Genomic DNA, 22,442 nt, shown 5'->3' on the forward strand with positions numbered 1-22,442 from the left:
AGGTCTGGTAAAAAACATGTATCATGTAGGCTGAATGCATTTCAGCAAAATGCTGTCTCCTGAGGTACAAAGAAAATATCTTCCAACAATATGGATTCCCATAAGTTGGATGGAACCATCCTTGCATGTCTGCTAGACTTCTCAGAATAATGTCAACTTTCAGGAATCCACATTGCTGGAAGAAATTCTCATTTGTAAAAGTAACAGAAGCTCACTATAAGAGCAGATCAGCAGTGTCATCAAGAGAGATCAGACTCCTGGAGGCAATTTGAGAGCATTGCAGGAGAAGGAGAGAAGCTCTGGGCCCGCAGAATGGAGGTTCAAAAACTTGAACACTGCGCCTTCAGTAGAAGTTCAACTTCCCTAGCATATATTTTCTTTTACAACTGCTATTTTGAGGCCAAAGAGTATAGTTAAATTGGTTTCAGAAAAGTGTGTTTCTATGAGCTGACACCTTCTTATGCAGAGGGATAACTTTCAGTGCCATATATACGGTATATGGTCTGTGTAAATGATTTCCTCCAGGTCTTCCTGCCAAAAGAATGTGGGGTTATTTATCAAAACAAGATTACAATTTGGAATTGTCAGATAGCCTTGTTTTTGCCATTGGCTGCAGAAATGTCCAGGCCTTCACTGTTGCATTTGCATACAGACAACGCGAATCAATTTGGCTTTCAGAGCATTAGTTCTTTTTCTACTATAGACAGCATTAATGCATTTAAAAGGCATTAGGAGGACCGGGGAAGCTCCAAATGTGGTCCTCCTGATCCCTTTTAAAGGTATAAAAAAAGTCCGGTTTTACGAAATTCCAGTGGGGCCCTTGCAGCCCTGCCGCCATTTGCAATGCCCCTCCCCCTCAGCACATGAGGCACAGGTGGGCAAATACAGGCAGGCAATGGGCTTTTGGAACTGAGCCCATTGGAACTGAGGGGTGTGGTGCAGCTGTTGCTGGGGCTGGCAGGCTGCCCAGCTTCAGTCAGCACCGATCTAAGGGCCGATCTAAGGGCCCACCCGCCCTATGCTCACTCTGAGGTTAGCTGGTTGCCTTTTACAGGGCTGGGTAGGAATTTTTTGCTGCTAACCTGATTGGCTGTTGGTTGGCAGTTTTTTCACCTACCCCAGACTGGCATTTGGATGTGGTTGAACTTCGAGTTTTTTGCAAGTATGTTTGGGTTAGGCAGGTGGCGTGCTGGCTGGGTAACCAGGAGCGGGGGCCGGCATACATGCTGAGGTTAGCAAGGCCAAGGGGTAAGCCAGAACCGCTCTCACAGCACTTGTCCGCATTGATGAGGCTGGCTGGCGAGCTCCTTGGCTGGTTCGAGCAAAGGTTTACACAAGGTTTCCTGGTGTGGGTCTGTGCTGGCTGGCTGCCTTGACCCTTTGGGGTTGGCCGCGGTAGGATAACTCAGTCCTCGATTGAGTGACACCTTGAGCCAGGATGCGACGCCCTGTTGGGGTCGGGGGGGGGGTAGATGGCCAGCGCCATTTCCCCCAAGCTATTAGATGCCAGCACGCTGGGGGACATTAGATAAATTTTTCCCTGCTGCAGGTTTGTTGTTTATTCATAAAGTTTAAATCATTCCAAGCCTGTGTCTCATGTGCTTCTTTTGGGGGTGCCAGTGTAAAAACAGAAGTGACCTTTTTTGGCCAAAATGGCCATTCTGAGGCCTGCAGAGGCTACAGGTGGACACGTGCGGCCTCTGTAGGCCTCAGAAGACTTTCTGGAAGTGAGGGGGCATAGCTCCCCTCACCTCCAAAGGGTGTGGGGGGCACAGGGGGTGTCCTCCCACATAAGTGGTTAATTGAAACCACAGATACAGGGACCGCTGGGTACTGTATTCTGTCACCTCTGAATGTGCTTCTTCTCCCCATCTCTTGCTTAGGAACCCAACTGTAATATGAACCTCCAGGTATAATGTTGGCATTACTGCCAAGTACTTTAGCAGGGAAAAAAGTGTCCCACTTTCAGATGTGGGACCGCCAGTGTTGCCTGGTAGATGATGACAAGTTGGACTTTCAGAATCTCTTTTTTCAAAACTGGAAGGAGCCTCTTGTCTACTTACCATTGCTGCAAACTGGCCATCCCTAATAACCCAACCTAATCCCATCATAACTGCCCAGCTGTGCTCTGGTGATTACTGGAGACTGCTGACCATTTTGTCCTGGATCAGGCCTTCATCTCCTAGTGTCCCTTTCCCACTTGCAACGTGGGAGCAACGATTATTTGCCTCCCAGGGTTGTTGTGAGAATGACTGAGGGACAGATTGCAAAGTGCTTAACGTACTCTTGGTATAAACAGCGTGCACTTTAAAGATCGCCACAGTGGTGTTTGCTTGGATTCTTGGAAACTGCCAAGAATGTCATGTTTCGTCTGCTTCATCCAACTAAAGAAGACTTAAACTTTTATTTTACTCTGGTAAAAGGCGGGTTGATGATCCACTTCTCTTTATTCGTAATATTTGATGATGCTGGACATATTGTACAAAGATGGAACCTAATTACTCACAAATTTAAGCATTGTAAGATTTAAGTACTTGAGTTCTGCATACAAAGTAACTTGCTCCTTTAAACCTTTACCTCATTTTCCTTGAATTCCTCATTATCATCATTTGCAATAGAGAATCTGCTGGTCTACTAAGAAGAATGAGCTATTTAAAGTATTAATTTAACAGAAGAGATTAGGCGGGGGTTGGAAGGGGTCTGGATTGTATGCTGGTAAGCATTTCAGCACACTTCAGATGTGGCATGAAATAAGAGCTACTGTTTACAAAGTATGTTGCTCCTATGTGAACTTGAATGCTATTCAGCACCCCTCCCTCAGAGATGGTATTGCCATATTCTGCATTAGTCTCCACCTAGAATACTATATCTCATTCTAGGTATTGCAGTTTAAGAGGATATCCCACCTATTGTCCAGAGGAAGGTGGGCAGGATAATGAGTGGGCTGGAGACTCTGTCCTCTGAGGAAAATGGAAGGAGCTGGGCGTCCTATTGAGACTGAGAGCTTATTTGGGGTCTGCACACCAGCCGGTCTCCCACCTTTAATCCATTTTTGCCCAGCCCTCAGGTGTATGCATTTGGTCCCTGTTGCATATATGCTGGGCAGAAATGTTGGGCAGAAATGGCTTAAGCAGGGAGTAATTGCAGAGAGCAGCAAGAAAGAGAGAAGAGTGAGAGCTAGAAAGTCTCTTTCAGCCCCAGCCCCAAAGCAAGGGCAGGTTGCAATGCCACTCAGGCTGCGATTCCACTCAGGTTGCAGACATTATAAGGTCAGAGACCACATCAACATAGACTTTGAGGATCATTTATTTAGAAGATGCCAAGTATAAGTACTGGAAGACAGCCTGAAAGCAAATAAAACTGCCGAATATTGAAAGAAAATAATAGAGGGTGAACCAAATGGTTTGTACACAAGGGGCTACTAAAAGATTAATTGGTGACAACAAGTGAAGGGCGTGAACTGCAAGTGAAGGAGACAAGTGAAGAATGGAAAGGGAGAGTATGACAGTGATAAAATGATGAGAGAGCAAACCAGTCCTTCCACCCTGTTTGTGAATGGGGCTTCTATAGTTACAGAAACTGATGTAGAAATCCTGTTCTCTTCTAAAGTGATTGACTGCAAGATAAACCAAGTCATGAGCTCAAGCTGTTTTAATAACCATAGAGCAGCACTTTGGCTGTGCTTAGCAAAAGAGAGGAGTAATACAGGATGGAAAGTAAGTTTGGAGGCCTTCTGTTACTATAAGAGGGGAGGCAATGAAATGGCAACCTGAAAAGAATAAAATTGCAAGAAGGGTAATGAGGGGTCATGACTTCATAACGTCACAAAGAATAGGAAGAAATAGAGACTTACAAAGTAAAAAAATGGTTGGCAACCTTCAGTCTCGAAAGACTATGGTAGAAGCCTACAGCACCCGGTATTCCCAGGTGGTCTCCCATCCAAGTACTAACCAGGCCTGACCCTGCTTAGCTTCCGAGATCAGATGAGATTGGGCATGTGCAGGGTATGCAAATAGGTTTCAAAAGTCAACCCTCAGAATTCATACTTATATAAATAAAGCCTGATACCATTATTACTCTCAAATTGTCCTTTGTCAATTGAAAGTGATTAATCATGTTTTAGGTACAATTAAAATGCATTTTCATTTCATTCTGTAGTTTATAATTTCTAATTCTACTGTAGACGTTATAAAAGTTACTATAGAAAAGGCTGAGAGGTTTGTTTTTTTTTACTAGTACTGGCACTGTATAGATGTAAAATAGCTTAATGTTCAAAATACCAGGACACTGATAATAACCCATACAATAATATCACAAACTATGAGACACTGTTATTTAGCAGAGTATTGGGTCTAAATTATGCTATAGAACAAAACTGAACTCTCATTGCATAAGAACATAAGAACATAAGAACAGCCCCACTGGATCAGGCCATAGGCCCATCTAGTCCAGCTTCCTGTATCTCACAGCGGCCCACCAAATGCCCCAGGGAGCACACCAGATAACAAGAGACCTCATCCTGGTGCTCTCCCCTACATCTGGCATTCTGACTTAACCCATTCCTAAAATCAGGAGGTTGCGCATACACATCATGGCTTGTACCCCATAATGGATTTTTCCTCCAGAAACTCGTCCAATCCCCTTTTAAAGGCGTCTAGGATAGACGCCAGCACCACATCCTGTGGCAAGGAGTTCCACAGACCGACCACGCGCTGAGTAAAGAAATATTTTCTTTTGTCTGTCCTAACCCGCCCAACACTCAATTTTAGTGAATGTCCCCTGGTTCTGGTATTATGTGAGAGTGTAAAGAGCATCTCCCTATCCACTCTGTCCATCCCCTGCATAATTTTGTATGTCTCAATCATGTCCCCCCTCAAGCGTCTCTTTTCTAGGCTGAAGAGGCCCAAACGCCGTAGCCTTTCCTCATAAGGAAGGTGCCCCAGCCCCGTAATCATCTTAGTCGCTCTCTTTTGCACCTTTTCCATTTCCATTTTCCATTGCCCTTGATGATCTTTGATTTCATAGGCCTGGCTTTAAAGCAAGTGAATTTGCAGTTGGGAATAAACTGTATCTTTCAGATGACATTTGCTTTAAATTATTAATCATGTTGAAGTAGCAGAAGTCAGGAGCAACTTATATTTACTGTAATGCATTATGTATTGTGCCGTGCAAATACAGTTACACTTACTACTGATCCAGCCGTCATAGAAATTCCTTTTTAAATGACTTCTCCGTGTTTTTCTCAGGACTGTGTGTGTATGAGGGGAGGACATTCTCCTCTTCAAAGCTAATCATAGTTATTTGTGAAGGATTGGATAGGTTTTTCAGACATGTTTGTTCATGAATTCCTTCTCAAGAATTACAGATCTTTTTACCTGTAAGTGAGTGAGGATGAAGCTCTGGAGTCTGTTTCAGCGATCATTAATTGGCTGCTCATGAGAGAGACACCTAGTTCCTTATGTAGTTCCCCTTTGAAGCCCACAGAAGGTTAGGTGCTCTGAAGACCCATTGACTTTCAGGAAATGAAGAACTTTTTTGATATTATTCCTCGGAAAATAGGATATTCTGCATTTTCTCAATCAGATTCTTGAAATCTGATTTCACTCATTATACTCATTTGCACTCACTGATTTCACTCATATACCCTTTGCACTCATTATACTCTGGGTCCCCGAGTTACGGATTGCTACATCACACTTTCACACAGGCTCAGTCTGTTTGTTGTGGTGCTTTTGTGAAGGTGCGATGGTGCTGGGTTGGCAAGAGCCAGTTGTTTTGACCCACATACATTCTGCGTTCTAGACAGACTCCACAACAGAACCAGTGCATAAATTGGGGACTTAATGTAATCATTATTTTCTGAGCAGCATGTGTTGGTAAGGAATTGACATTAATTGACTTTCAAACTTCTAGTGCAATAGGGAACAAGGGCAACAGGCATAACTTAACACCCCTTTGGTTTGTAGACAAGGAAAGTAGCGGCATTTCTTTACTTCTTTTTCATCAGAGGGCCCAGTGTCATGTGGGGAAAATTATTATTGTATGAAAATAGCTTTCCTTATTATTTTTTCTGCTGTATCTATAAGAATATAGACCACAGGTCAGCCACCTTTCCAGGCAAAGGGGCTGACGTTTGGTGGTGATGTCATCAGGGGACATGTCTTTAACAGTACCTGGGTATCTTATGGAGATGTCAGTTTTCTTCAGAGTGCTGGTGTACTCCACCAGGGAGAGAAATAAGTTTCATGTTTCTAAGTTAAAGTGTCAGAAGTAGTCTATGAAAATAGAATACTTATCAGCCTTAAGGAATCTGAAATGATTATTCCCCCCTCCCCCCCATCTATATTCTGAGAAAGACCCGTCATGGAGAAAATGCCATCAGCTTATTTACAGGTGGTGCCTCAACATCCACGAGGGTTCTGTTCCTGGAACCCCTGCTGATGCCAAACCCACAGATAGTGAAGTCCACTGGTCAGGGCACTCAGGCCCTTGAACATGATCGGACGGTACAGGTTGGCACTCATCATGGATGAGTGAAATCAGCAAATGCAAAATCTGTGGATGACAAGGTCCAACCTGTATATGGCCAGCAATGGAACTGTATGAACTTTTTTAAATTTTTATCTTAAGAAGTGGACAGACACCATGGAGTAGTCCTAAAATGCTGCAATAATTTGTTTTTTTCTTTCTTATCTAAAACATATATTGATATTTATGTTGCTATATTGCATGTACAAAATCTTTTCTCTTTTATCATATTTCAGATATCTTGTCTCTTTAAGTTTTTTTTTCAAGATCTATAATTTCAAATTTTAAAAAGCAAGAAGTAAAAAATGGTATTACTTTTTATTTAGAAACATGGTTGTTTCTCTAAAGTGTGCAGTGATTGCCCAACCTCTATAATAATCCCAATAACTAGATTAATCCCACTTGCAACTTTAACAAGTTTCTGTTTTTCATTATGAGACAAGCATATTCTTCCATTTCACTGGTAAGGCAATAAACTCAGACATCACCAATGGGATCTGCACAGTTCGTTTCTTGTATGTGGTTCTAAAAAAAAAATTACTTCTTGCAAATAGCCCTTAGAAGAATCACTTGCCATTTGAAAAGAAATATCTCCATCAAAATGATCTCAGCTTGGAGAAAACTCTCCAGAATGAAGACCATTATCTAACTAATTTTTAATTTAGCAGTGATTCTTCAAGGCAGTATATGTCACAGGAAAGTATTAAATAGCTAAGCTAGACTATAATTGGTTATAATGCTGAGGCGTACAGCCCAGAAATGTAATCCCCATCAGTCTTGTTGACGTCTCTATTTTTATTTTTTATCCCACCACAGCCGAAAATGTAACTTTGAAAGAAGAGATAAGCGTGGATAGCATTAGGCTGTTGCTTTCAAGAAAAAGGTTGAACAGTGGTTCCCAGACTGGTGGGTTGTGAGTCACCAGGGGAACCAGAAACAGAGCACCCCACATTAAGGGGAGTGGCCCTGCAAGGATGGCAGCAATGGTGCTGCTGCGATTGTGATGGCATTTCACTTATTTGGGAGCCTTCAACATGGCTTGGGAGCTCACAGCCCCCTCTGTAGGCCTCCCTGCTGTTTTAAACGGCACTTACCTCTGATCAGAACCCACTTCCAGTTTTGATTTGAAAGATAAGCTCTGTTTAGAGCAGGGGGGAGGCCTGTAGAGGGGATTGCGAGCCCCCAACACCCTGCCAAAGGCCAGCATTGCCTCCCCACATAAGTGAAAAAGCCCCTTGGTCACAGTGACAGTTTGAGCATGGCAGCGGTGCCCCCCTCTCCCCTGCAAAGAATTACCAGGTTCCCAATTCCCCTGTAGGAGTTTGGGAACATCTGAATTAGAACATAACTGTGCTGTTGTTTTCAAGAAAGTGGTAGAAAATAATGGTGGACTTTCCCCCCCTTTCTTTCTGCAGGCACCTTCTTTGCTAACACCACTGTACCTCCTGGTAGGGGTGATGTGGTATCCTTTTATCTTGGTGTGTGTGTGTGTGTGTGTGTGTGTGTGTGTGGTGTCCTTGGGGCACTACCCCATTGTTAGAGGAGGTGCCTGTTGCTGTGCTGATCATTCTCAGTGGTTAGCAGGAGGTTGGTTGGCAACCTTCAGTCTCGAAAGACTATGGTATAAGCCTACAGCACCCGGTATTCCCAGGCGGTCTCCCATCCAAGTACTAACCAGGCCTGACCCTGCTTAGCTTCCGAGATCAGACGAGATCAGGCACATGCAGGGTAACAGTTGCTCCCCACAAACATTGGCTGCTTATTGGCCTGGCACCTGCCTCCACTCCCAGATTGAATGAACCCACCTGCCCCATTCACTCTAGCAGTACTTCTGTGTCCACCAGTGCTGGTGGTTTGATGACTTAGATAGATGATTAGCTTCTTGGACATCACACTGATGTCATTGCACCGAAGTCATGCCAATGACATACTGATGTCAGGATGCTGCTGCTCTGAGGATGATGGGCTGTGTTGGAGTTTCCGTGAATGTTGCTGGGAAGGGCTGTGCCAGCCTAACTGAGAGGGCTGCCCTCACATGGCATTGTTTGGATGGAGTTAGGATACGAGGGATGTCACATTGATATTTGTTTAACATGGGCATGGCATCCAAATAGGTTTGGGCTGTTAATGTGCATTTAGAATGTATGAAGGTGGAAAGGAACACTTACTTTCTTTAATTTTGTAACAATTGATGGTGACTTAAGACATATATTGGAAGGGGAAGAACCAGATAGAAACTCTGTCAAATGAAGCTTTACATGAGGTCATCTCATATTTTACAAAGTGATTTCACATTAACTGCTGAGCAACAGATAGTGAGGAAGCACCTGAAGTGAAAATGATTAAGGTGATCCTCTGTGATTAAGTGATTCCTCTGATTAAGGGAGTTTATGTCAGAAAAGTAAATTTAGTATTTCAGGTGGTGTTTGAGATGCTATAGAATAACAATTGTCAGCATCATCTTGTCAGGGTCCTTGCAACATTCTCAATATAACTTCATACTTGTCGTTTCATCACAGAGTATTGTGATACACTGGCAAGGTATCTCAACAGCAGTCACTGATTTTTTTTTATTTTTTTTTTTGTATTTGGGGCCTAAGCCTTGGGATGGTTTGTGGAATCTAGTTAATGCTATTAAGAATATTTGTGTACTACTTTCCAACAAAAAGTAGTTCATAAAGTGGTTTCCATAGATAAATTCCTTATCCCCAAAAAAGTTGCAGAAGAGACACCAACAAAGAGCCATGGTGAAAGTTGCTATTCTGGGGTGAAGAGGGACAGTTGCTCTCCCCCTCCGAAATATGAGAGGGCACCAGGGTGCAGATTAGGTCTGTTGTCTAGTGTGTTCCCTGAAGCTTTTGGTGGGCCACTGTGAGATGCAGGAAGCTGGACTACATGGGCCTTCTCATGTTCTTATGTTCTTACTACTTTAAATGTAAAGGCAAGCGAAGGGTCATTTTCGTGTTTTCCTGTGCCTATCTCCCAAAGTGTCATGGCTGGGTAGACAGTGTGCAAAGGGATGGAGAGACCGAAGCTAAGAGTGGCACAAGTAAAATTTGTTGTTGTATTTGGAGGCAGTTAGGGCAGGTTTGCACTGTCAGCAGACTTTTCCCAGGAGTTTATGGCATCTTTTAAAACTTGGCTGATGTTAGCAGACACACTCTCAAGGGTGGCTTTTCTTCCAAGATGTACCAGCTGCATCTCATTGCCACTTTCTCCTGTAAGGTACATGGTTGACACCAGAGTCTCCAAGCTACACAGTACTATGACTTTTCTCCAGTTGTACAAGGGGCCAGAGAAATTTGGGCATGTATATAGTGACATGACATTCTGATGGGAGAGGCAGAAATTCAACCCGTCAGCTAGCTAGCGAAGATGCAGCTAAGCAATACCATAAAATTGGATCACGGTTTCAGGCTAGTTCAATTTATTGTCGATCTTATTGCAGTGGAGAAGATCAAGAGCACTCTGAATGGAAAGATAACTGGAGCTAGATAGGCTGTTTGTTATCATAAGCTGTTCATCCACTGTTTAGCATGCTGAAATGGCATCGTCAGGATTTTTTTCAAGTGACACATTCTCTGATTCAGCGTCTGACACTCATAAACTGCACACAGACTGGGATAATACTCCCATATTTCTGCTAGTCCATGCAGCAAGCCAGGGGCTAGTTTGTGGCACAGTTGCAAAGTGTCATGTTCCCCTGCTAAAGCCCTTCTCAAGTTCCCCCTTTTGAAGCAGTACCTTGACTTCCATTCACATTTGTGCTACAGCAGCTGTGGGGGAAGCTGCCATTTGGAAGCTGCCTTAGAACTGGAACGTGCTTGGTTTCTTCCCTGGATGGTATTTCAGTGTTGAAAGACAGCCATTTATTAATATGTCAGTCCAGTGAATTATGTGGGATGGCAGTCTGATGTGGCATCATCTACTTGGAACAGGCTGAAGAAAACACATCCTGTGCTGTGTGTTGCTGTTCTTCTGAGCCTGAGAGTTGGGGAATTAATAATCTGCTTCCTGTATTCTGTGTTTTCTGCTGGCTTTGATGAGGATGCAACCCGAGTGAACCTGGTACAGGAAAGAAGTAGATCTGCACACCACAGAAAGAGCTTTGTTTTTCTCTGACGTGTTCTAGGCCCTGTCCAGGAACTATATATCTCCCCCCACCCCCCCAGAACTGAAGGCAGCCATAGATGGTACAGCTGAATTGTGTTGCACTGAAATAGCACAAAGCTGCTTGAGTGAGTTTATTGCCTCTTAATAGTTGTCTCTCTGAACCAAGTGAATGTCAAAGAACATGAAATTCCCTTGGTTATCTGTGGTGTTAACAAGCATTAGTTTTGATGAGTCCTTGTAAATTGTGAATGAAAGCACACTTGTTTGCTTGTCATTCTGTTCCTCTCAGCCACCTTTGCCACGGGCCCATAGCTTAATGGTAATCACGTTCTTTACATGCAGGTGATCCAGGTTCAGTCTCCAGCTTCTCCTGTTAAAACTGCACTTGAGGGCATTGAGCAGTGTCTCAGAGCTCAGGCGTGGTGCTATTTTTTTTTTTCTAAATAAAAGGCACTTGTCACTTTCTGTTTACCCCATTGGAAGGAGGCATGCCCAAAATAGTGACTTGTAGAGCAATACAGTGGGTAGCTTCCTCTGAAATATAGGGAAGTCTGGCACCTATTGTGATTAGAGCATTCCAGTCATTCCTGATGCAGACACACAGCAAAATTACCTATCACAGGAGGCTGACCAGAAAGATGTGCCTAGAGCGTCAAAGTCACCGGTTAATCTATTTCTTCCTGTGCTCTAGTGCCTGTTTCCTATCACACTGTGCTTCAGTGGGCATTACAGTCTATTAACTGGTCTGATGCTGTATAAGGCAGCTTCAGATGTTCATGGGATTGAGTCCATTGCACAGAGATCAGTTGATTGCATCTTGGAAATATTTGTCTTTTTTTGAATTGTTTGGTATTTCATTTCATTGTTGTTATGTAGAATATCTTCGGTATTCACAAAAGAGATTTGAACCAATGAACCGCCTGTGATGCCCAGTTGGCATCCTTCAGTCTCGGAAGACTATGGTGTCACGCTCTGAATGGTGGTTCTGGAACAGAGTGTCCTCTCCAGTGCGCGAAGCCTGGGTAAAGTAGGTATGGAGGATAGGCTGTTACCCATGCAGCAAATCCCCCCTCTCCACATCGCTGAAATGGTCCAATGGAAAGGCAGAGGCCAATACGGTTGGTTCCAGCGGCGTCGCAGGAGTTGCCAGAACGTGACTGTGTTCAGCCATGAACTGCCTCAGGGACTCCGGCTCCGGATTTTGCCTCAAGGTTGACTCCTGAAGCCTTTTCCATAACTGGATGTAGCCACAAGGCAGTGGAGGTTTGGGATCAGAGTTTTCCTTCTCTCAGATCAGCTGCCTTCCCAGGCTGACGAGCCCCATCTACTCTGTGATGCCCAGTACTTGAATTATCTGGATAAAAGAGAGCCTATGTGATTGGGAAAGATAATTGAAAGCTGATGTGTCAATATGGTTGCATCACTTTGGGCGCAATCCTAACTAACTTTCCAGCACCGAGGTAAGGGCAATGCAGCTCCAAGGTAAGGGAACAAACATTCCCTTACCTTGAGGAGGCCTCTGTGACTGCCCCCCAAAGAGCAGGATGCAGCACATGCCCAACTGGCACAGCTATGCCAGAGCTGGAAAGTTGGTTAGGATTTGAGCCTTTGTGCCACATTGCCGGTAAATTCAGTCTCTGTTTCTGTGTACCAAAATTATTTTACAGTGTTACTTTATTACCATAGTTGTGAACAATAACTTCTGTTTACATGCACAAACGGCAAAATCAGATACGCAGCTGTAACTTTCTCTCCTGTCTCTGTGACTGCAGTTCCCACGGCTGGCAAGGCTTGGATGTCTCAAAAATACCTCCTTTGCATTGCTTGTGGACTACCTGTTGAGAGAGTCTGAATCAATAATCTAGCGTGGACATGCACTGTAACTAAGCTTGACTGCAGTTCTAAAGGTGTTCAGAAGAAAAATAAAATTGTAAAGCTGCCTTTAATATAACAGAATATTCAGCATTTGACCAAAGCCATAAATATTGGCTTACCAGCTTGCTAATTTTCAGCAATAATGAGTTACAAAATTTACCCAAAATGATAAGTGATTTGTGGCCCCACTGGCTGCAATGACTGTCAATCATGCCGCAGCAAATAGTGCTGTAATGAATCACCTATAAAGGAAGCATCATTACGGGATGTATCACTGTACAATATGACTTAGCATCACTGGGTGGGGGCTCCTGGGGGGAGATGGCAGCTCGCAGCCAGTTGAGCTGCAGTGTTGCCATGAAAGAGCTGGTGTTGGTGAAAAAGGTAAACTGCAGGATTGCTGTGGGCCCCGTTTCATCCCAACCCCTCCCCCTGATTTTGATTTTGCACCAAAAATTATCATTCTCTTAGCTCAGCCATAGTAATGAGCAGACTGTCACTCATCACCCAGTTGCCAGCTGCCTTGGAACATTTTTTTCCCCTTTACATCCCTTTAACTACCTTGCTTGCACCATCACATACTCCCTATTACTTTTAAGGATCTCCTCTTCTCTCTCTCTCTCTCTCTCTCTCTCTCTCCCCCTCCCCCCAATATCTTTTTACATGGTGATCTCTTAACGTTATATTGCTTCTTACTTTTGATCGCCCTTCCCTATAATTTAAAATTACCCCACAATAAAGTTCTGGTCGCTGCACTTTCTCCCTCACCTGCATCTTCCTTCTTTGCCAAATCACTGACTGAGCCAGCACTGTGTTACTGTGTGTGCATTTTAGAACATGTTAACATGCACTCACAGGGGAACTCTGTTTCATGTGCTGGGACTATGTACAGTGGCCAGTGCTATAGCTCAGTGGTCACTGCTCTAAGAGAGCCTGCAGCAGGTTAAAACTGTATCTCCAACCCCAACAGTGCAATCTACTACTCCAAGATAAGCTGGGTGGGCTAATGGCTACCAGGCTTCCTCCCCAACATCCCTCCAAGTCCCTTAAAAGCTTCCATAAGCATTGTACTTTCTCCTACTGGAAGTGGGGCAAAACTCTGGAAAGTCACAGGTTCAAATGTGCATGTCAGCAAGGTGCAAGTACTCATAGAAGATTCCAAGAAACAAAAGCCTTCTTCCACGCCATCCTGCTAGAGTGGCGTCGCTGCTTGCTGTGACCAAGTATGGTTACAGTCCAATCCAGTGGGACCTATCACAGACAAGTTCTAAGGTCATGCTACTGGCCTGGGCCATGCTCTCCTGGCAGGCACCCGGGGCCACATACACATGTATACAAATGTGCCATGCATCTAAATAAAATAAATGAAACGTTTGTTGGGTAACAAGTTGAACAAACAAGGTTAATCGTGGCCTGAACTAAGCTAGGTGTCTACACAGTTTAATTTGTCATTTGAAAAGCCAGGCAAAACTACTCCTTTAATCTTGCCTGTTCATTGTTGCCTCCTGAAAATGTCATGAATCTGCACCTGCATCTCAAAAGTTATTTTTGCTTTTAAGCAGGGTCAATAATAGCTGAGTTTATCAAGCAGGTGCTTCTGTTAAAAAAAAGAAAAAAAAGAAGAAATCCAGATCATATTTTTTTTCTCCAGATCACCTAACCAGCTGATGACTTTTGCGTGGTTGCAGAATCAATACTCTCTTTGATTTTTACTGTGCAGAACCAGTTTGTATGTGCTGAATTGACTTTCTTAAACTAATACTGGAGTATGTCTTCCAAATAGGTGTATTTTGCTGGGAAAGTACCAGAAATTCTTCCTCTGTGGTAAATCTATGAACCTGATCAGTATATGCTGATGTTTGCAACTGTGAAAATGATGGCATTTGATGAAGAACCACAGTTGAATGGAAACAAGTGTGTGCACTTATGGAATCTTAATATAAAAACCATTTGTCTTACACAGGTGGCAAAACATGGAATGTTGTGTCCTTATAGTACTACTGTGGTATCTTGAACTGTGTTTTTATTAGTTTCACACTTTGAAATGGCTTTGGCTTTCATTAGACAAATAAAGTATTAGTCACTCTAATAAGTGTTTACAGGTTTTAATCCTTTGCCATCCATGTTCTTCAGTCTATCTTAGATTCCTCCCATTGTGGTTGTCTGTGATTATATCTCATGCGGTCATACAGTCACTGTTCAATCACATACAGTATCACAGTGTTATGTAATTCTCACTCCAAATCAGGTTTTGTGCAAACTGCAATCCATTGTTCTGCTCTGCTCAGAAATCCTTTGAATTTTCTCTTCTAGCTCATCTTTATACGTACCTAGTTCATTCCTAAAAACAACCTTATAGTGAAAATCTACTTTACATTTATTGGAAAAATTTTTTACAGCATCAATAAAGTGATAAAGTTGATGATGAAAATGTTTCAGAAATTCTAGCAGCACATAGTGTCTTCCAGCTGTACAAAGTCTGTTAGTCCAATCAGTTGTGTGAATCTCATAATTCTGTATATATTAGCACACAACAAAAAAACAGATTCTTTTGAGTGCTGAACTCTACCGTTCCTTTTGTTCAGGAGTCAGTAATCAAAACCCTTGTACATTTTTTCCTATCAAATTCATTCATGAAAATGAGCTGGGGAAGAACTTGGCTACATTTTTAGTCTTGATTTGTGCCTAACATCCATTTAATTGTTTCTTAAGTCTTTTCTATCCACATTACAAACACACTAAAGCTTTTCATGTAAACAATCTATTGTTTGCAGAGACCATCCTGTGGATTTCTGTATGATTACTATGTGATGAAGAAAGATTATTCAAAGATTTGTGAAATAACTTGCAGTTCATTTTCAGATTAGGATCAAAGTGACCCACGACTGCCCAGGAGAGAGTAAATTTTAAACCTAAGAACAGAAGACCAGCTGTAATGTTACTGTTGGGCGAAGTAATGAATCAATATAAGCCACTTGCCAAACCAGTCCTAATTGCCCAAAGGCCGTAAGCTGTAAATTATACTCTAAAAATATTGATCCTTAAATAAAAGTCATTGCCTCCAAGTGCTGACAATGTACTTAACACTACTGTGTAAGTAGGGTTTTTTTCTTCACTAAGGCCATTCTGTCCAATATTAGTATCTCATGAAAAGCACTACAATTATATACCAAATTATATATTAAATCTGAAAGAAGAAAGGCAACTTTCCTTCTTATTATCAGCCGCCTACAAGGGAAAGCATACTTCCCCCTGTTAAGCATTGTGTAGTCATTTGCCATTTCCCCATGTTGGTGTGGGGCATGGCTGATGGGTAGCATATACTATCGGACAACAAAGGTGTTGGCAGATATGACAGTAGTAAGCATTGCTAACTTATGTAACAAACATTTAATGGGCTAAGTATCTGACCTTTGCGACAATAGGTGTGTTGGCATCCTTCAGTCTCGGAAGACTATGGTATCGCACTCTGAATAGTGGTTCCGGAAGAGTGTCCTCTCCAGTGCGCGAAGCCTGGGTAAAGTAGGTATGGAGGATAGGCTGTTACCCATGCAGGAAATCCCCCCTCTCCACGTCACTGAAATGGTCCAATGGAAAGGCAGAAGCCAATACGGTTGGTTCCAGCAGCGTCGCAGGAGTTGCCAGAATGTGACTGTGTTCAGCCATGAACTGCCTCAGGGACTCCGGCTCTGGATTTTGCCTCGAGGTTGACTCCTGAAGCCTTTTCCATAATTGGATGTAGCCACAAGGCAGTGGAGGTTTGGGATCAGAGTTTTCCTTCTCTCAGATGAGCTGCCTTCCCAGGCTAATGAGTCCCATCTACCCATCTACTGATGGCTGTTCAGTCACCTCTTACAACAAGTACAGCCAAATTGAGGGCCTATTCTTATCCCCCAGCCCCCAGGGGATAATATCAGCCATAGTAAACAAATAAATAATTATTTTTTATGTGTACATGTATTGTGTGCCTAAGCATTTGAATTAATTTTAACTGATTTTAGCATTCTTGAATTCAGATAACCCAAACACCATGGATGTTTTAGAATGAAATTCTTTAGCTAACATTCAGTTGAATAAAAATAGTTTAGTTGCCTTAGAAATCAATTAGGTCATTGTGACATGAGGTATTGTAGGACATTGCCCAATTCACTAAATCCATTAATATGGATAATTTGACTCTCTCTCCCCCGCCCCCGCCCCCCCCCCCAAAAAAAAAAAATTACAGACAAATCTTCTGGAAAACTCTTAGCTAAAGCTTTGGGGCATTGGCAGTTTGATCTTATTCCATACATCTGCAAAAAGTTAGACCCTGTGGTGGGATAATAGTATGCTTTTCAGACTACAATGTTTAATTTCTTAGGGCTTATTCTTAAATTAGCATGCATGACATTTGTACTACCCTCCCAAGAATTTAAAATTAAATTTGATCAATTGTTTAAAAGCCTTCTGGCTTATCTTTTCACTAGAACTATTAAAACCACTTCCTTGGAATCCTTTATCTTTTCCATTCATCCATCCATCTAATTATTAGGAGACAGCAAACCTTTCCAGTTAGTCTATATGTAGAGGAATGAGGCAAGCTGTTAATTTCAGTGTATCTTGGGGAAAAGGACCACATTGTCCATAACTTAGCGTAGAGCAGGACTTTTATTTATTTTTACATGCACCACCCTCTGCAAGTTCCACTTTTACAAATACCACCACTGTTATTAGAGACGGCAACTGTGCACAAGATTGAGCAGCTTACTCCCCATTTGGGGCTTTGCTTTGCACCTACTTTTCTCAAACTGTGCCTCTTCTGAAGGACCAGACAGCAACATAGCCCGATCTTGCCGACTGGTGCACCATGATCCCCACCATCTTCACTTCCAGCAGGTTCAAATCAAGCCAAGCAGTGCAATATGGTTGCCCCTGGCAGATGGACCAAGTTCCACTTTTCATGCTGCAAAGTATCACTAGTAGGACTAATACTACTTGTTTGATAGCACTGGTTTAGAAAGTGTAGTATATTGATGCCTGAGTTTAGCTGCTGATTTGGACAGATGGTGTTCCTCATATACCATGGCTTACACCACAGAGATCTGTGTATCTCTAGCATAAAATTGGGCTTGCACATCTATATCACCTGCCTTTAGAGGTTATCACAAAAAATCATGCAATGCTTGTCACAAGTAGATGGCAAGATAGAAACCAGTGGGAGCCAAACCAGGGGTCATCCACGAAGGCTGAGTGTTGGGAGAGTTAGGACAGACAGAAGAATATATTTCTTTACCCAGCGTGTAATTAGTTTGTCACAATTCTTTGCCACAGGAAGTAGTGATGGCATCTTGCCTGGATGCCTTTAAGAGGGGATTGGACAAATGGAGGAAATTACTGATTATAAGTCATGATAGGTATGTGCAAGCTCCTGGTTTTAGAGGTTGGCTACCTCAGAATGCCAGATGCAGGGGGAGGGCAACAGGACGCAGGTTATATCTGTTGTCTTGTGTGCTCCCTGGAGCCTCTGCTCAGGAATATCCTCCTCCCTCCCCTGCTGCAGAGGCCTGTTTGGCCAGGGAGGCACCCAGATGTTGACAATTCCACCACTTGGGAGCCTTCAGTTGGTCTCTGGGACAGAAAGGATACCCCCCCCCCAGACCAGTGTAGCTGGGCCAGCTGCCAGCAGGCTTGGTGGGGAAGGGTTATCCCCCAACTGGATTGCCATTGGTAGATTGTCATTGCCTCTATTTCCAACCCAAGCCCAGAGGGAGGGGGGAAGGGTTTAACAAAAGTGGGGGATTAGTGGTGAGTGATGGGGGTGTGCATTAGGGTCCCCAAACTGGCCATTGTCTGAGTGACTTGGGGCAACCTAGCACCACTGCTTCTTGTGACCTCTACCTTTCCGGATGTGCAGAGACAGTCTGTGGTCATTTGGTATTGACTCAGATGCACTGTTCTCATACTTGGAGGAACCTATTGCTTTACCTGATTGAGAACAGAGTACTGTTGTTAAAAAGGAGTGGGGAGGGGTTCTGAGGCAGGTTCCAGGGGAGTTATATCAAAGAAAACACAAAAAACACATGGTGATTCAAGAGGCTTTTAATTACAAGAGGGATGACTCCTGAATCCAAAGGTTGGTTCATTGTGAAGCGATGCTCCCTATTAAGCTGCCTTTGAATAACAGGGCTGACCTGCAATTATGTTTCTTAATTTGTTATTGTGAACTGCTTTGAACATCTTGTTTATTTGGGAGAAAAGGTACAATAATAATGTTTTTTTCATAAATATTGGGGGGGGGGCAATGGTGTGCAAAGAAATGAAAAGATGTTTGACAAGCAGATAAGAGTCTTCCCATCAGTTTGGAAGTGATCATCATTGGGAGTGAAGTCTTGAGAGTAAAAGGAATAAAGAGGAATCTCAGCACTGAGTTTTTACCTCTTGAAGTAAAATTAGGCTGGCTGTATAGTTGGGTGTTTCTGAGCAAATTCTTGATTGAAAAGTTGGCTGAATTGCTTGCCCTCTTAAATTCTAAATTGCATGTCGTATTTACCATTTAAATGTATTCATTTCTAAGAACATTTTCCTAGCATGTGCTGTGAAATAGCTTTTCCCCCTTACTGTTCTTTGCCTTCTGAGCCCAACTTCCCTCTCTCCCTGGTAGTAGTTGTGCTGCAGAAAGGGGGGCATTGGAAGAGCACAATTATCATGCGGCCGGCCTTTCAGCAGTGACACCTTAGCAGAAATGGCACTGCTGAAAGGATGGCCTGCAGAACAATTTGCTCTCTCTATGCTGCTTCTGCCAATGCATTACTTAGAAGTTCAGCATCTGAGAGCAGGTGATGGTGGTGCTGGGATATCCCAATTATCATAGGGCCTGGATAAAAAGCTTCCACGGGTCATATCCAGCCTGTGGGCCTTACGTTTGACACCCCTGTTCTGAAAGTGTTGGGAGACTAGAAGCGGGAGATGGTACATAGATGTGAAATTAAATTAAAAACTGGCACCAGTGATGCAAGAAAATCTCATTTTGCCCACAGTAGCTTTTGCATAATTGATAAAATACTGCATGTTGACTTCTTAAGTGGCAGAGATGCTTCTTAGGAGACCTGACAGAGTTATTGTGAACCCAGCTTAGATTTTGTAGCTTTCTTATTTTCATTGATTGTAATTAAGACTGATTTGGTTATGTTCACATATAATAGGTGAAAAGCTCTTAATCTGAAACAAGAACTTACTTCTTGTCTCACTAATGATTAATTTAAGTGGCCTATGCCTTAAAAATAACAGAAGCAATGTGATCTAGTGAGCATTTAACACATCAGTAAGCAAATTGTTGCTATATCAACAATGTGCTTTTTAGAGCTTATGCTAAAGGCTATGATTTTTTCTAGTATATTATATTTTATAAAGAAAAAAAAACCAGAATATACTGGTGCGATGTGAACGTATAAAATTTTGATTAAATTTAGAATTGGTCCACTATCTGAGGTTAAGGTAATCTTCTAGATCAAAGCTGTGATTTTTTTTTTTACTGCATTAATGTAGGGCCTTTGGCACTTTTAGCTTTCATTTTAAAAGAAAAATAATTAGAAGCTACTGTTTCTAAAACAGGAATAGCAATTTTAAGACGTTACCACACAGATTTATTGTCCGCCCCCTCCTCCACACATGCAAAACAAGGTTTTTGACTTGCTTTGGAAACATAATGTTGCTGCTTTTTGTTGCGTTTAATGTTCTCCTACTCCTGGAAAGACATTTTTGGTTCCAGGGATGCTCATTTCACCTTCTGGTCATCAGTCATCCCTAGCATCAGTTAAAGCACTTTGTTTTCTGAGCTTCCAAAGGCTGCCCACTTCCTGTCAGATCCTTAAGAATCTGTTTTTACTGCTCTCAGAACTGCTTTAAATATCAGTGGGGTGGTGAGTATACAAGGACATCTGCAAGAGGGATATTTAGGAGTGGACCTCAACAGGTGGGAAACCCTGGCCTCTGAGCGGCCCGCTTGGAGGCAGGCTGTGCAGCATGGCCTTTCCCAGTTTGAAGAGACACTTGGCCAACAGTCTAAGGCAAAGAGGCAAAAAGGCAAAGAAGGAAGGCCCATAGCCAGGGAGACAGACCAGGGACAGACTGCACTTGCTCCCTTTGTGGAAGGGATTGTCACTCCCGAATCAGCCTTTTCAGCCACACTAGACTGAGAGAAATTTGCCTCCAGCTTCTGATTAGTTTAACCTCTTGCCCAGTGCTAGAGCCTGGTTGTGGGGGCAAAACTCTGCACTGGGCCCACACATGACCTGAAGGTGCTTTGGGTGCTACCACCGCCATCAGTGGTGGGAGTTCAGGGTTTGCCCTCTGATGTTTGTGGGCACTCAGCCAGTGCTCAACCTGATGTATGCCATTCCTCACTCCTACGTATTTTGAACACCTGGACAATAGCAGAAAAAAGGGGGGGTTGGAACAGCTGGAACAGCTAGTGGTGTATTTGATCCCCCCCCCCCGTATATGAACCTTAATGCTTGAGATATTGACTTGAGAGCATTGCTTTCCAAAATATGAAATGAGATCTTTTCCACTACAACTCTGGCATGCAAAAGAAAATAGATGATTTACATGTCAGCATAATTCTTATCCAGCCTGACCAATCACTATTATCAGCCATCATTATTTTCCCGAGTCATTAAAAAACCCCAACCATTCAAGTTTCATCTTGGCCAGAGGAAGCCCAGGAACACAGGAAGATTCAGATACGCGTAAGGCAATTTTTTATTTTAACTCTTCTGCCTCTTGAAGACAAACTACAGTGATTACATGAACTTCTCCATATTTTTAATTTTATTCTTGATTAACTCCACTTCAGTTATGTTTTTCGTTATCCATAACTATGTCCCCAGGATGCTAATTGCTACAGTAAAACCACAGATACTGCTGAGTTAATGCAGCCTGGAGAAAAATATTCTTGGAAATCAGCCCATAGTTAGAAATGGAACCTCTGAACATTTTGTCTTAATTAGTGCTGTTGGGGCTGTTGTTTCCCCTTACCCCTCCCAAACAACTTGGATTGGGAAAACCTGAAAGAATGTGTTGGTACTTCTGCTGGTCACATTTTGCTTGTGATATCAGATTACGTACTTTACAGTGCAATCCTATGCATGTCTTCTCAGAACTTCTCCAAATTTCTCACTGAGTTCAGTTGAACTTACTCCCAGGTAAGTGTGTGTAAGATTGCAGCCCTAGTTACCAAATGTCAGAATTTATTGAAATCATAAAGTTATGAAGGAAAGATATTTTAATATTACATCGTTGTTGGCATCCTTCAGTCTCGGAAAACTATGGTATCACACTCTGAATGGTGGTTCTGGAACAGAGCGTCGCAGGAGTTGCCAGAACGTGACTGTGTTCAACCATGAACTGCCTCAGGGACTCTGGCTCCTGATTTTGCCTCAAGGTTGACTCCTGAAGCCTTTTCCATAACTGGATGTAGCCACAAGGCAGTGGAGGTTTGGGATCAGAGTTTTCCTTCTCTCAGATGAGCTGCTAACGAGTCCCATCTACCCGGTGGCTGTTTAGTCACCTCTTACAGCCAGTCAAGACTACAACTAGTCAAGGCAGGACATCATAGGTAACAGTCATGGCAGTTTAATAATCTCTACAGCAACAAAATATATATTTTGTCAGATACATGTGATTCTTTGTGTTATAAAATAATAATCTCAGCTGACACAGCAGTACACAGGGGTACTCGGTATGCAAGAAAATATCTCCTGGTGAGCTTTGCAGAGGTAACCTTTATTATAGAAGTCATCATCTCATAAATTCTTGTCCTACTATTAACCAGTGGTGTAGTGTTAAATTTTGAATTGCAGAAGCTCTTCAAGATGCCACGTTGCCATGCCCCTGTAGACATTCCCCCTGGTTGCCAAACTTGGATTCTGGATAATCCTAGTTGCCTA

At 42.8% G+C, this 22,442-nt stretch overlaps 1 protein-coding gene and 2 pseudogenes across 1 annotated transcript in view; 1 reads left to right on the forward strand and 2 right to left on the reverse strand.

Moving 5' to 3' along the window:
- Positions 1 to 22,442, forward strand: part of TRAPPC9 (trafficking protein particle complex subunit 9) — a 334,571-nt gene that overhangs the window by 208,629 nt on the left and 103,500 nt on the right. The window lies entirely within an intron of this gene.
- LOC136650793 (5S ribosomal RNA) lies at positions 3,903 to 4,018 on the reverse strand (annotated as a pseudogene).
- Positions 8,155 to 8,274, reverse strand: LOC136650711 (5S ribosomal RNA; annotated as a pseudogene).

This window comes from Tiliqua scincoides, chromosome 4 (genome assembly GCF_035046505.1).
Source record: "Tiliqua scincoides isolate rTilSci1 chromosome 4, rTilSci1.hap2, whole genome shotgun sequence".
NCBI classification, from domain to species: domain Eukaryota; kingdom Metazoa; phylum Chordata; class Lepidosauria; order Squamata; family Scincidae; genus Tiliqua; species Tiliqua scincoides.